The 12,738-nt window shown below is 39.0% G+C and overlaps 1 protein-coding gene and 1 long non-coding RNA gene across 7 annotated transcripts in view; both read right to left on the bottom strand.

Moving 5' to 3' along the window:
- Positions 1–11,354, bottom strand: part of LOC125939040 (uncharacterized) — a 32,315-nt gene extending 20,961 nt beyond the window's left edge. Inside the window, exon 1 of the long non-coding RNA XR_007462913.1 lies at positions 25–11,354. This is a non-coding gene — a long non-coding RNA (uncharacterized LOC125939040). The remainder of the gene's footprint in view (positions 1–24) is intronic.
- Positions 1–12,738, bottom strand: part of QKI (QKI, KH domain containing RNA binding) — a 121,526-nt gene that overhangs the window by 67,637 nt on the left and 41,151 nt on the right. The window lies entirely within an intron of this gene.

Below are 12,738 nucleotides of genomic sequence, written 5' to 3'. Positions count from 1 at the left end.
ACACACACACACAGACACACACACACACACACACACACACACGACTAGAACAGCTCTTAGTCTGATTCCACAGCCTACCTGCTGTCCCTCAGTAATATAAACAATCAAATGACAGACAGTAAATGCACTCAAGGTACCCCTCCATTTTGTTCTACTTTCCTTTTAGAAACGTCCCAATGGTCAGTTTTACTGTCCCCAAAATTCTGAATCAATTCAGTTCCATACAAAAATGTTTTATTATATTCTCTGATAAGAAAAAAGCATTTGTTGTGAGATTTTATGGACTATAAAAATTGATTCAGAAACAAGTATCTATAAAATACAGAATTTAAGTTATAGAAGTTTTCAAATATATAGCTCTGAAGTTGTTCATTGCATTTTCCACGATTTAAAAACTATCTCCAGTATTTCGAATTCGGTCTTCATTTCCATTCTTAATATTTACTTACGGTATGTCATCGATTCTCAGGTATTTCCTTAAAAATACTGTAACATCTCTGAAACCAGCGGTGTATCACGAATACTGCAAATGCAAGGCAGCAGTCGGCCACAGCTGTCCCTGCAGAACTACCGCTGGGAGAGGCAGACTGCAACAAGCCCTGGGCAGCCCTGCACGTTCCCACAGCGGAGCCAGGACGCGAGGCTTCTCTCTTTCCTCCAACTGTGCAATTTCTGTCGTCAGCCACACGGGCAACTCAACAGGTCAAGGGGACACATCTTACAGCTTACTGCCCTGAGGTAGGAAACTGTATTGTCTGTTGCTTCTTCATAAGTGCTGGGACCTTGGCCCTGGCTCCTCTTAGCAACGCAGCCCACTGAGTATACACATGTCAACCGGGGACTGGGGGTCACCAAGAGAATCGGTGCAAATATGAAGATCCTCTGTTCTTGCTTTGCAGACTGTATGATTATAATACAGTCTGATCTCTGATCCAGGAAGTCTCAGGTCTTCCACCAGCATCCTTAAAACTGTGGTAGCAACTTATCTTGTTAGCTTCAGACTCTTTGCTCTTCTTAACAACAATACGTCTTAAACTTGCAATGGCTTACGGAAAAAAACACCAGGGAACATAAAGTACTCCTTTAAAAAAATGCTGCATCAACAACATTCCTGGTTAGATTATCTATGGCATGGAAAACATGACTGAGTAAAAAGGTGACACAGAACTGTCTGGAAGTTCTTAGAAATTCATTTCACTTGTACTTGTCTTTTAACACCTATCACAGACTCTAATGAAAAGACAGGGTAAGTAAATCTCTATATAAATACAAATTCTATGTGAATAGCAAACTCTCTGTCAACTTATTTGGTTGCTTTATTCTCTCTCCGTGGTGGTACGTAACGGTGCTGCATTTGAGGACTTCAGATTTTGTTCTATCTCCTCCTTTTATCCTCCTCGGTTTTATCCGAGTTTATTTATTTGGTGAATTCTCAAAAAACAACAACAACAACAAAAAAAACAACAACCAGCTTTTATTTTTGTGAATCATCAACATGCAGCACCTGCACTATTTATTAAATTTTTACTCTTTGCTTTACTTCTTTCTTTTCCCTTGCTTTCATCTACTTTACTGTTCTTTCCAGATCCTGAAGTTAAAATGTACCTCATTTACGGCCAACACTTAATTTTTACTTTCTAGGTGATTTCCAGCTCAATTCCATTGTGATTAAAAAGCACAATGAATTATTTCAGACTTCTGAACTCTGCTGAGGCTTTCTTTATTGGCCCAGCACACAATGTGGCAAAATGTTCCACACTCTTTAGAAGAATGAATTATGCCACTGTTGGGTGTAATGTTTTTGTTGTTGTCGTTGTCGTTAATTAGGTCAAACCTGCTCGCTGTGTTGTTCAGGTCTTGTACATTCTTAACTTTCTGTCTGCTTGTTTTATCAGTTATTTATTAGTTGTTTAGAGTTGTGTTAAAATTCTGAATGTGGATTTGAGTTCTTTTAGTTCCGGTAAGTTTTACTTTATATGTATTTTCAAGCTATGCTACTTGGTATATACAAATTTAAGACCATGATCTCTTCTTATTGGACTGATCTTGTATATAACTTAGAATTTTGTTGAAGTTTTATTAACAATTTCTGCATGAATGAGGAATATTGACCCTTATTTTCTTTTTCCGGTGGTATCATGGCAATACTGGTAATTACCAATCTATGGTAATGGAAGTGGAATATTCATTCTATCTTTCATGAAAGATTTCATAGATTCATATTCTTAAAATTTTTAGTATTTTTTATTTTAAAAAATTTTGTTTATTTTTGAGAAAGAGCATGAGCGGGAGAGGGGCAGAGAGAGAGGGAGACACAGAATCGGAAGCAGGCTCCAGGCTCTGAGCTGTCAGCACAGAGCCTGACGTGGGGCTCGAACTCATGAACTGCGAGATCGTGACCTGAGCCAAAGTCAGACGCTTAACTGAATGAGCCACCCAGGCGCCCCTAGTTTTTTAAATGTTTATTTTTGAGAGAGAGAGAGAGAGAGAGAGAGAGACAAGAGAGAGAGAATCCCAAGCACTGACAGTGTGGAGCCAGATGCAGGGCTCAATCGTACAAACCATGAGATCATGATCTGAGCCATCTGAGCCAAAATCAAGAGTCAGACATTCAACAGAGCCACTCAGGTGCCCCCCATCCTTTCTTAAAGTTTGATAAAACTCGTTAGTGTAGCCACCCAGGCTTCACATTTTCTTTGTGGGGTAGTTTTTATTACAAATTCAGCTTAAGCATTACAGGCTATTCAAGTTTTCTGTTACTTCTTGGTAATAATATATTTTCCAAAGACTTTTCATCTAAGTTGTCAAATTTATTGGCTTATAGTTGCTCAGAATATTCCCTTAAAGTCTCTTATTGTCCATAGGGTCCATAGTGATGTCCCCTAATAGGAAGAAAATTAAATAACTGATTTAAGTTTCTAAAAATATGAACATTTTTGGAAATAAATTCCCTGTAAACACTGCTTTGGCCTTACTTCACAAATTTTATGTCCCATTTTCATTGTTATTTGGTTTAAAATACCTTTTAATTTTTCTTGTGACATCTCTTAAGCCATGGACTATACAGAAGTGTGTTGTTCAATTTCCAAATATTTGGGCTGAATTTCATTTTAGTCACAGCTCATCCTTGGTCTAATTTCAAGCTTCTCACTTTATGGCCTAGGAAATATTTTATACTGGTGAATGCACCATGTTCACTCAGTTGTCAAGTGTAATGTTTTATAAACCCCAATAATGTCAAGGCAGCTCATAATAATGTTCAGATCTTCTCAGTCTTTGAGGAGTTTTAGTTTCATTCTATCAGCTGCTGAAAAAGTTAGAATTTCAGTCTGATCCTGGAATTATTTGTCTTTAGGCAATTCTTGTTTCATACAGTAGAGTGACACTGTATCAAGTGAATATACATTTACGATCACTTTTCGCACTTCCTGCTAAATTGACTTTTTATCATTATGAAACATTCTCTTTACTTGATATGAATTGCTTTCTCTTGAAATCTATTTTATCTGATATTAATAGTCATTCCAACCTTGTGCTGTTTTCTTGCTCTTTTTCCACCTATTTATTTTCAACCTACTTTTATTTACAACTTTTCTTCTTGAGAAACTGTATAGTTTATAACAGCTATATGCTTTATAGTCTACAAGTGTGCCTTAGTGTTTTCAATCCATTTTGGTAACCTCTCCCTTTTCATAGGGGTGTTTCTTCCACTGGCAAATTAATGCCATTATTGATAAGACGAGGTTTCTTTTTTTTTTTTTTTAATTTTTTTTTCTAACGTTAATTCTTTTTTTGAGAGACAGAGACAGAGCGTGAGTGGGAAAGGGGCAGAGAGAGGGAGACACAGAATCTGAAGCAGGCTCCGGGCTCTGTGCTTACAGCTCAGAGGGCTGGGCTCGAACTCACAGACTGTGAGATCATGACCTGAGCCGAAGTCGGACGCTCAACCGACTGAGCCACCCAGGAGCCCCGATAAAACGAGATTTCTGGCAGCTACCAACTTTATTACTGGCTTTCTATTTGTAGCCTCTGTTTTTGTTCCTCTGTTTCCTCTTCCAACTTTTAAAAATACACTATTTCAATATATTTTTACAATTCCACTTTAGTTTTCCTCAGTGCATTTTTATCTGTACTTCTTTGTATTATTGTTTTCAGTGGCTGCTCTGAGGGTTACAATATAAATCTTTAACTTTTCAAGGTCCACTTATGACTAACGTTTTACAACTTCACACAAATGCAGAAACTCGTAACCACCACATAGGTCCATGTTTACACATACATAAGTTTAAAACTCCACAGGACAACGCTATTTCTTCCACATTAAACAGCTATACGTATTAAAGAAACTAAGAGGAAAAATACCCGTCCTCCCCCTCAAAAAATATTTTCTATCTACCCAGGAATTTATCATTACTGGCGTTCATCTCTAAGTAACTTTCTATGTGCTCTCATTTCATTTCTCTGAAGTTGGAAAAAGTCCTCTTTAGTTTCTCCACTCTGTACATCTGCTGCCAAGAAATTCTCTGAACTAATCTTTCATTTCCAATGGCTTTATTTCCTCTTCACTTGGAAGATGGTTACAGCATTCTCAATGGTTACAGAATTCAGGGTTGACAATACTCATCTGTTAGGATATTTAAAGGATGTTTTACTCTTTTCTGGCCTGATAATAAGTCAGCCATTAATTGTATTTTTCCTCTGTATGTTAAAGGTGTGATTTTTCTCTTGCTGCTTTATAAGGTGTCCAACAGTCCTGCTCTAAGGTGCTACAGTGCCCCCCCCTTTGTGTTCATTCTGATTGTTCTATGATAAGCATCTTACATCTACAAGTTTATGTCTTTCAACAAATTTTTGAGATCCTCTGCCATTATTTCTTCAATTATTTTTATTTCATTTGCTCGCTCTTCCTTATAGAACTCCGATTACAGATATGTTAGGTAGACCATTTGACATGTTATTACCTTTACCTCAATTTTTTCCTCTCCCTGTTATTCACAACAGACAGTTTCTACTGCTCTGTCTTCAAATCTGCACACTCCTTCTTCAGCAGTTAAATCCATCCACCCATAAATGGTTTACTTCAGATACTCTATTTTCAGTTCTGGAATTCCCATTTGGTCTTTTTTATTGTTTCTGGTTCTCTGCTAAGATTTTCGATCATTTTGTATTTTGTCTTACCTTATGAGGATCATTATAACAGCTACTTTAAAATATGTGTTTTGTTACTTTCAACATCTGGAGATTCGAATCAGTTGATTGTAGAATGTGATTAATCTTCAAGTTTTAATTTTGAACTATATGCTGATTCTGGCTTTTGTTTTTTTCTTTTGAAGATTTATTACCACTTTAGTAAGCAACTGTCCTGATTCAATTCAGAACTGCAAACTTTGTTTCTTGGGTGCAGAGTCTGGTCTCAGTTCAGATCCTCACCCGAGATCCTTTAAGTCTGTTCTACATGTGTGTGATTCAGGGGTTAGCAAGAACGTAGGGATTTCTTCTCCTGTCTCTTTTCCTTCCTGGATTCTCCTTTCTCAACAATAGGGATATCCTCTAGGTTAGAATTAGTGCCACCTACTGTGCTTGACCCCTGGAGTGGGGGGGAAGCCAGGCAAAATATAAGGTTCCCTCCTCTAAACTCTGCTTGTATTCTTCCCCAGTGCCTTGATGTATTCATGTATAATACAAGGGGTAATCTTGTATTTTATATATCTATCTGTATCTATATCTGTATCTTAGAGTTGCTCTCTGTACATGAATCTATCTTGACAGGAATTTATTCATTTATTACTGGAAGCAGAAGGCCTTACTTCAAAGTTCTATTTCTTCCAGAAGGATAGTGATAATCCGGTATTCAAACCAGCAGGCAGCTTGGCCCTGATTATAGATAAATACTCTCTCCTTCCTCTTACCACTAGAAACATTTCCTAGGTGACAGTCATAGAATTTAGCCTCTATCCACAAGTGGCACAGCGCACCCCAAAACCCAGTACTTCTGTGAAACTGGCTCCAATTCCCGTTACTCATGCTCAGAGTCCATCTCCTGTCCATGTAGCCCATAATTATCGCAGAATGGAGTGAGTTTTCCATTTTAGTCCCTGCGTACAGTTATGTGTTTCTGATTGACAGGAGGAAAAAACACATACACATTAACAAACACAGCTATCGGACAATATAAATCTTCTAACACAAAGGGTGCCTGGGTGGCTCATTTGGTTAAGCATCTGACTTCGGTTCAGGTCATGATGTCACAGTTTCTGGGTTCGAGCCCCGCATCGGGCTCTGTGCTGACAGCTCAGAGCCTGGAACCTGATTTGGATTCTGTGTCTCCCTCTCTCTCTGCCCCTCCCCTGCTCACAGGCGTTTTCTCGCTCTCTCTCCCCCCACAAAATAAAAAAAATAGACATAAAAAAAAGAAAACAAAATAAATCTTATAATACTGAAAGAACTAAAAATATATATGAAAATAGAAAATTAATTCAACAGTAGAGATGAGTTCAGTTAATAACTCGAATACAAGATTCTAAGGGAAACACTAATTAAGGATTCCTGTGCCAAGCCCTGTGTATGTTCCAGGGCTGATTAGGACAAAGTTCTCACTCTGAGAAACACTCTGTAATCAACCACAAAAAATATATTAAGTGCTTGAATGGAGATATGCATTAGTATGGGATCGATGGAGTACAAAACAGCTAACTTTGTCTGAATATATTGTTGAAAACTTAGAAAAGGATTTTTAAAAATTCAAACAGGATCCAAAACACAGACTAGGGACTTGGAAACACTGAAGAGATCACAAATAATGTGACCTAAAAGGTTACTCTTCCTCATTTGTACAATGAAATTTCCTGCGGCTGTGGATGTCCTTCACATAATTTAGGCATATTTTTTAATCATACAACTCTCAATTACTCACATTTTACCAACTGAGTCCCTAATTACTTTTTTAAATAAAATAACACTTCAAAACACTAATTACACCACAACAAAATGTCAATTAAGTCGGGAAAACTTCCTGGGGAGCCTGGGTGGCTCAGTCAGTTAAGCGTCTGACTTCGGCTCAGGTCACTATCTCCTGGTTTGTGAGTTCGAGCCCCGCATCGGGCTCTGCACTGACAGCTCGGACCCTGGAGCCTGCTTCGGATTCTGTGTCTCCCTCTCTCTCTGCCCCTCCCCTGCTCACGCTGTCTCTCTCTCAAAAATAAATAAATGTTAAAAAAAAAAAAAAAAATTTAAGTTGGGAAAACTTCCCAAGAAAAAGTGACATCTCTCTGATCACTTTATCTCAATTAATGAAGTTTATTAAAACGCAAAAATTTTCTCAAATAACTTGGGAAAGGAATTTTCAGAGGGTCAAAAGAAATCAGCCATGTTTTTCAAATGAAGCTTTAGAGTAAGTGTCTGGATTCAGAACTATTAAGCTTTTTAAAAGGAAAGGGAAAGTTAGTAAACTCATGTATGAAAGTTACATTTAAAATGATAATGACAACAATATAAATTTCAAGTTTACCCTAAACAGAATAACAATTATTTTTCTATTAGATTCAAAATACAGTGGAGTCCTTTTAAGCACAAAAATTCTAAGAAGGTAAAACTTTCAGGAATTTTTAAAGAAATCCTAGTTACAGTTTCATCAAGTGCTTAATATTTTGTAGGGTCACACCCTGAATCGTTTATCATAACACTGGTCCCAGGCTGACCCTGCTCTCTCAGTTTAAATTATCGAAAACCAACTTTAGATTTATGTGTAAGCTCCACTGCCTCCAAAAATTCATAAAGAATAGTATTCTGTCAAATAACCCCTATTTAACCCACTGTGCATTTCCAAAGTAAAAAGGAAGAAACTGTATATATACCAATAATCTCTACCCTCCTTCAACACCTGAACAGTAATAATATAAATAAAATGTCGGGAATGACTAAAAATTATTTTCTTCAAAATTTTAGGAGTTTAGATGCTCAAATTATATATACACATATATATACACACAGTAAACATATACTTACACATACACATATGTACACAACACACACACACACACACACACACACACACACACACATACACACACACACAGAGTCTTCTCTGACGCCTAAATTCTATACGGCTATGCTAGCACAGTACATTCATTGCTTTTGGGTTTAATTTATACACCATATATATTAAAACACAGACAATGTATTTCCTCTTCCATTTTGACTGATATTAATAATTCAGGATTTTCCAAATCCTTTCTTCCAGCTATCCTTGGCCAATTTTCCTAGGTCACATACTTATTCTTGCTGACCCTTAGCCTCTGTTAGTTGTTTATCCTGAAAATACCCAGAACCCTCATTAAATGTCTTATTTTCTCATTCAGGAGACTGTCCATAACTGTGCTTTGCACACCCTTCATGGGCCACTGGAGGTCAAAGTCAATTTCAAGGACAAAAAGCAAATGGCAGAGAGGTCAGCGTAAACCACACACAACACAGAGCACTCAAGTGCTGACCGCGCTGCAGTATGACGCATCGTGCTGAGACAGACGTGAGCCACTACACGAACATTCACTGGCTGAGCGCGTGACAGCAGGCAGAGCACAGAAGAACATGCATATTGGCAATTTACCACAATATATTCATAAAAACTTTTATTTAAAGGAAAACATTTCAGGGGCAAACAACACTAAAAGAACTGGCACCGAGCAGAAGAGCACCGAACAGCACACAGGATGGAGAGACACTTTTCACATCCTTTACATATATTACCTGAACTCTCCCGACAGCAGACCTCAGTGGCTGTTAACTATTCAAATTACCCAGGTTCAAGACCCAAGCTATAGGAAGGTAAACTGATTCCACACTAAGGCGTAATTTTATTTGACAATAAGGAAAACTTTACAAAAAAAAAAGCTGAAAGCAGTTAAAATATGAAAGGGGCTTTTAAGTAGTGTGAAATTCTCTGGTAGCCAGTAGCTACAAACCTTCCGCATGACATTTGAGAATATTAAGAATACAGTATGTGTCAGGGCGCCTGGGTGGCTCAGTCAGTTGAGCGTCCGACTTCAGCTCAAGTCATGATCTCAGGGTCCAGGAGTTTGAGCCCCAAGTCCTGTGACTTGAGTTTCAGCCCCAAGGCTCCGTGCTGCTGAAACCTGCTTCAGATTCGGTCTCCCTCTCTCTCTGCCCCTCCCCCCGTTAGCTGGAGCTCCTGCTCTCTCTCAAAGATAAATAAACATTAAAAACATTTTTTTTTCATCTAGTATGTGAGGCAGCAAAAAATAATAAAATACAATGGTCAAGTCTATCGAAGTCTAAAGAACACGTATTGGGGTAAATATTTTTCTATTCTCAAGGGATGTACCCAAAAACAAAACTGCCATCAAACAGCTGCAAAAAAAGTCAAGTCCGTTTTTCCTTACCTCATGTCTTCCCAACAAATAGAGAAGGGCACCGTAGCTGCTTAATACACACATTTTAATTGAGTGCTGCCATTGGGAGGGAAAAAAATGTGGAACCTCTACTTTCCATATCAGACAAAGCAGGTAATTAACAGCCATTATGGCACAATCCCTTATCGTCAAAATACACAATGGAGGCTAACTTCTCTCAAAGCCAATGCTCTGTTACCAAAAAGCATAGCGGGTGTTTCAGGGTCACATTCACTTCTCTATTACACAAGCAGACATTTACTGCTCAGTCAAACACCTATAATTAAACACAAGAAGACTATAATGCTAATATTCAGGCTAGCTTGCATGGAAGGGGGTTCCCCCTCCTCCCCGTACAGATGATTGCTTTTCATTTCAGAGTTTCAAGCAGCTACAGTTCACTTAGTTTTGATTACATGGCAATTAGATATGCAAATGTATAAGATCCGGAAAAATACTTTTTCAAACATCAGATTGAGCAATCAGGCCCATTCTCTTCTCTTGTATATACGAGCAGCTCATTAAACAACTATTGTCTAAAAAAAAAAAAAACAAAAAAAAAAAAAAAAAAAAACCATTTCTGTCTTAAAAGCCTTAGTTGTTTTTTTTTTGTTTTTGTTTTTTTTTTTTAAACATTTAAAACATATCCTTAGAATAATCTCTTGGCAAAACCCAGTTCGTGTGTATGTGCTTGTGCTGGGTGGGGGAGACATGGAAAGAACACATCCTAATTCACACTGTCTATTTAGGGTTACTTTGAGACTGGTCACGTAATTTGCTGTAAACATTTTAAAATATACAACTTAAAACTTTCCATTAAATGACACCTATTATTAACAAAGTACAAAATATTACAAGTAATTGTAATACGTATTCTAACCATTTGATTGAGAAACTTTTTTCTCTTACTTTATGGTTTTACATTACAAGCTATATGCAGATGTTAGAGAAAAATCATGTATACTCTGGAGGAGGGGGGTGGTAAAAACATTTGCACTTCAAGAAGATCAAAAATTGTTACTTATATCTGTGGGTGCGACTTGAAAAACTAATATGGCCACTGATGTTATTTCAAAATGTACTTCTATAATGTCTCTATCCTGGCAATTAATGTTACTTTTAGGTTTTAAATTTCAACTTTGCTTCTTAATTCTTAACCTCAAGTCCTACTCGACTAACTTATAAAGTGCTTGCTGGCTTTCCTTTTCTTTTTTTCTCTCTTTTGTATAATTTGAGTCATAGGTCAATCATTTATACTTAAGTAAGTTTTCAAGTGATTCTTCTGCATCATCTAGTTGATGCTCCTTTACTTTGGAAAATTCAAGAAAGTGGTGTCTAAAATTCTGTAATAAGAACATAATTTTTTAACGGGCATCAATTATGTCCACACTTCACTGAGCACGAGGAAATATAAATCACTGCTCTTGGAGAATGCAGCCTGGGGAAGGAAACAGGATTAGTAAAATTAAATATTACACTGTATCTTTAGAGTACAAGTAGTCTGGAAGTTGGAACAAGAGAAGATTAGGGAAGGCTGAAGTGCTCTGACAGTGCTGATTTAAAATGAACTTCGAAGAAAGTTCCTGGTCAATGCCACCTTTGTCTCCCACCTCAACAACTTCAAGAGCCTACTCACATATCCGCTTGCTTCAACTCTTACCCGACTCCATACACATTTACAACCTTTACAACCCATTCTCTGTTTTGAGACAATTCTTTTAAAAAATATATCAGATCATGGGGCGCCCGGGTGGCTCCGTTGTTTAAGCGTGCGACTTTGGCTCAGATCATGATCTTGCTGTTTGTGAGTTCGAGCCGTGCGTCAGGCTCTGTGCTGACAGCTCAGAGCCTGGAGCCTGCTTCCGATTCTGTCTCCCTCTCTCTCTGTACCGCCACCCCCCCCCCACCTCTCTCTCTCATAAAAAAAGGAGAGGAGGAGGAGGAGGAGGAGGAGGAGGAGGAGGAGGAGGGGGAGGGGGAGGGGGAAGGGGAGGAGGAGGAAGAGGAGGAAGAAGAGGAGAGGGAGGGGGAGCGGGAGGGGGAGGGGGAGGGGGAGGCGGAGGCGAAGAAAGAAGAAAATTTAAAGGGAGCCTGAGTGGCTCAGTCATTAAGCATCTGACTTTGGCTCACACTGGGTGAGCTCGGGTCCTGCTTCAGGTAAAAACACAAGCCCACGGTGAGCCTCGCTTCTCTCTCTCTCTCTCTCTCTCTCTGCCCCTCAGTCACTTGTGCCCTCTAAATAAAAAATTACCTAATTAATTAAATATTGAAAGGCAGGCTGTATTTATTGTTTAGGTCTAATTAGTGATAATATCTCCTGTCATCTTCACAGTGTCCTGATGCAGATGACAAACTGCATAGCCATCATGACATCTGGGCACTGTTTGGTGCTCAACTTGTTCAGGATCCTGTAGGCAAACACTCCTTCAGCACATACTTCCCGAGTACCAACTATGTGGCAGGCACTTACGCCCCCCCCCCCCCCCCCCAGGACAGGGAGGTGAACAAAGGGAACAAGACAGACAGCGCTCTGCGCTCATGGAACGCACCCCTCTAGAAGGCAGACAGACATAATGAACACATAAAGTATCTCAAAAGCAATGATGGATATGAAGAAAAATGCAGGAGGCAAAAGGATAAAAAGGACAGTGGAGGGGCATCAAAGTTTGCTGTATCTGAGCAGAGTGGTTATAGGAGGTCTCTAAGAAAAAGTGAAATCGGACACAAATGTGAAATGAAATGGGGATCAGGTTGCATAGCGTTGGGGGGAGAGTATTCCAGAGAGTGTGCAAAACCGAACTCTGCAATGACAGACAGCATCAGCATGTTCACAGAATGAAAAGACAGGCACTCGGTCACAGAGGCAGCCAACAGAGGAGAAGCCTGGAAGACAGCGAGGGGGACAAGATCTGGTGGGCCTGTTAAGATCTCTCAATTAAGTACACGAACATACACTGCAGGATTATTTTAAAAATTCACTATGGTTGCTTGAGGGCGACAGACAGGAACAGAAGATCCAAGGGCATCAGAAGGCTACAGAGAACGAGTACAGTGTAGTAATCCAACCCATGCACTCAAACCAGCCTGGGTTCAAATCCTGACTAAGCAACTCACTAGCTGGGGTTAAGGGAAGGTTCTTAACATCCTCACCCTCCGTGACCTCAAGGATAAAATTAGAATGAAAAGAGTAGCTACTTCAAGGGACCGTTTGAGGATTAAAAGGATGAATTCGCATGGAGGGAGGGTAGACAGAGCACCTCAATCAGGCAAGAGCTTCGTGCTCTGCAGCCTTAACATCACTTCCACTGCCACTTCCTCCACCAGCAGTATG

This window comes from Panthera uncia, assembly GCF_023721935.1.
Source record: "Panthera uncia isolate 11264 chromosome B2 unlocalized genomic scaffold, Puncia_PCG_1.0 HiC_scaffold_24, whole genome shotgun sequence".
NCBI classification, from domain to species: Eukaryota; Metazoa; Chordata; class Mammalia; order Carnivora; family Felidae; genus Panthera; species Panthera uncia.
Note: the sequence above shows the minus strand (reverse complement) of the source record. Positions and strands in the feature narration are given on the sequence as shown.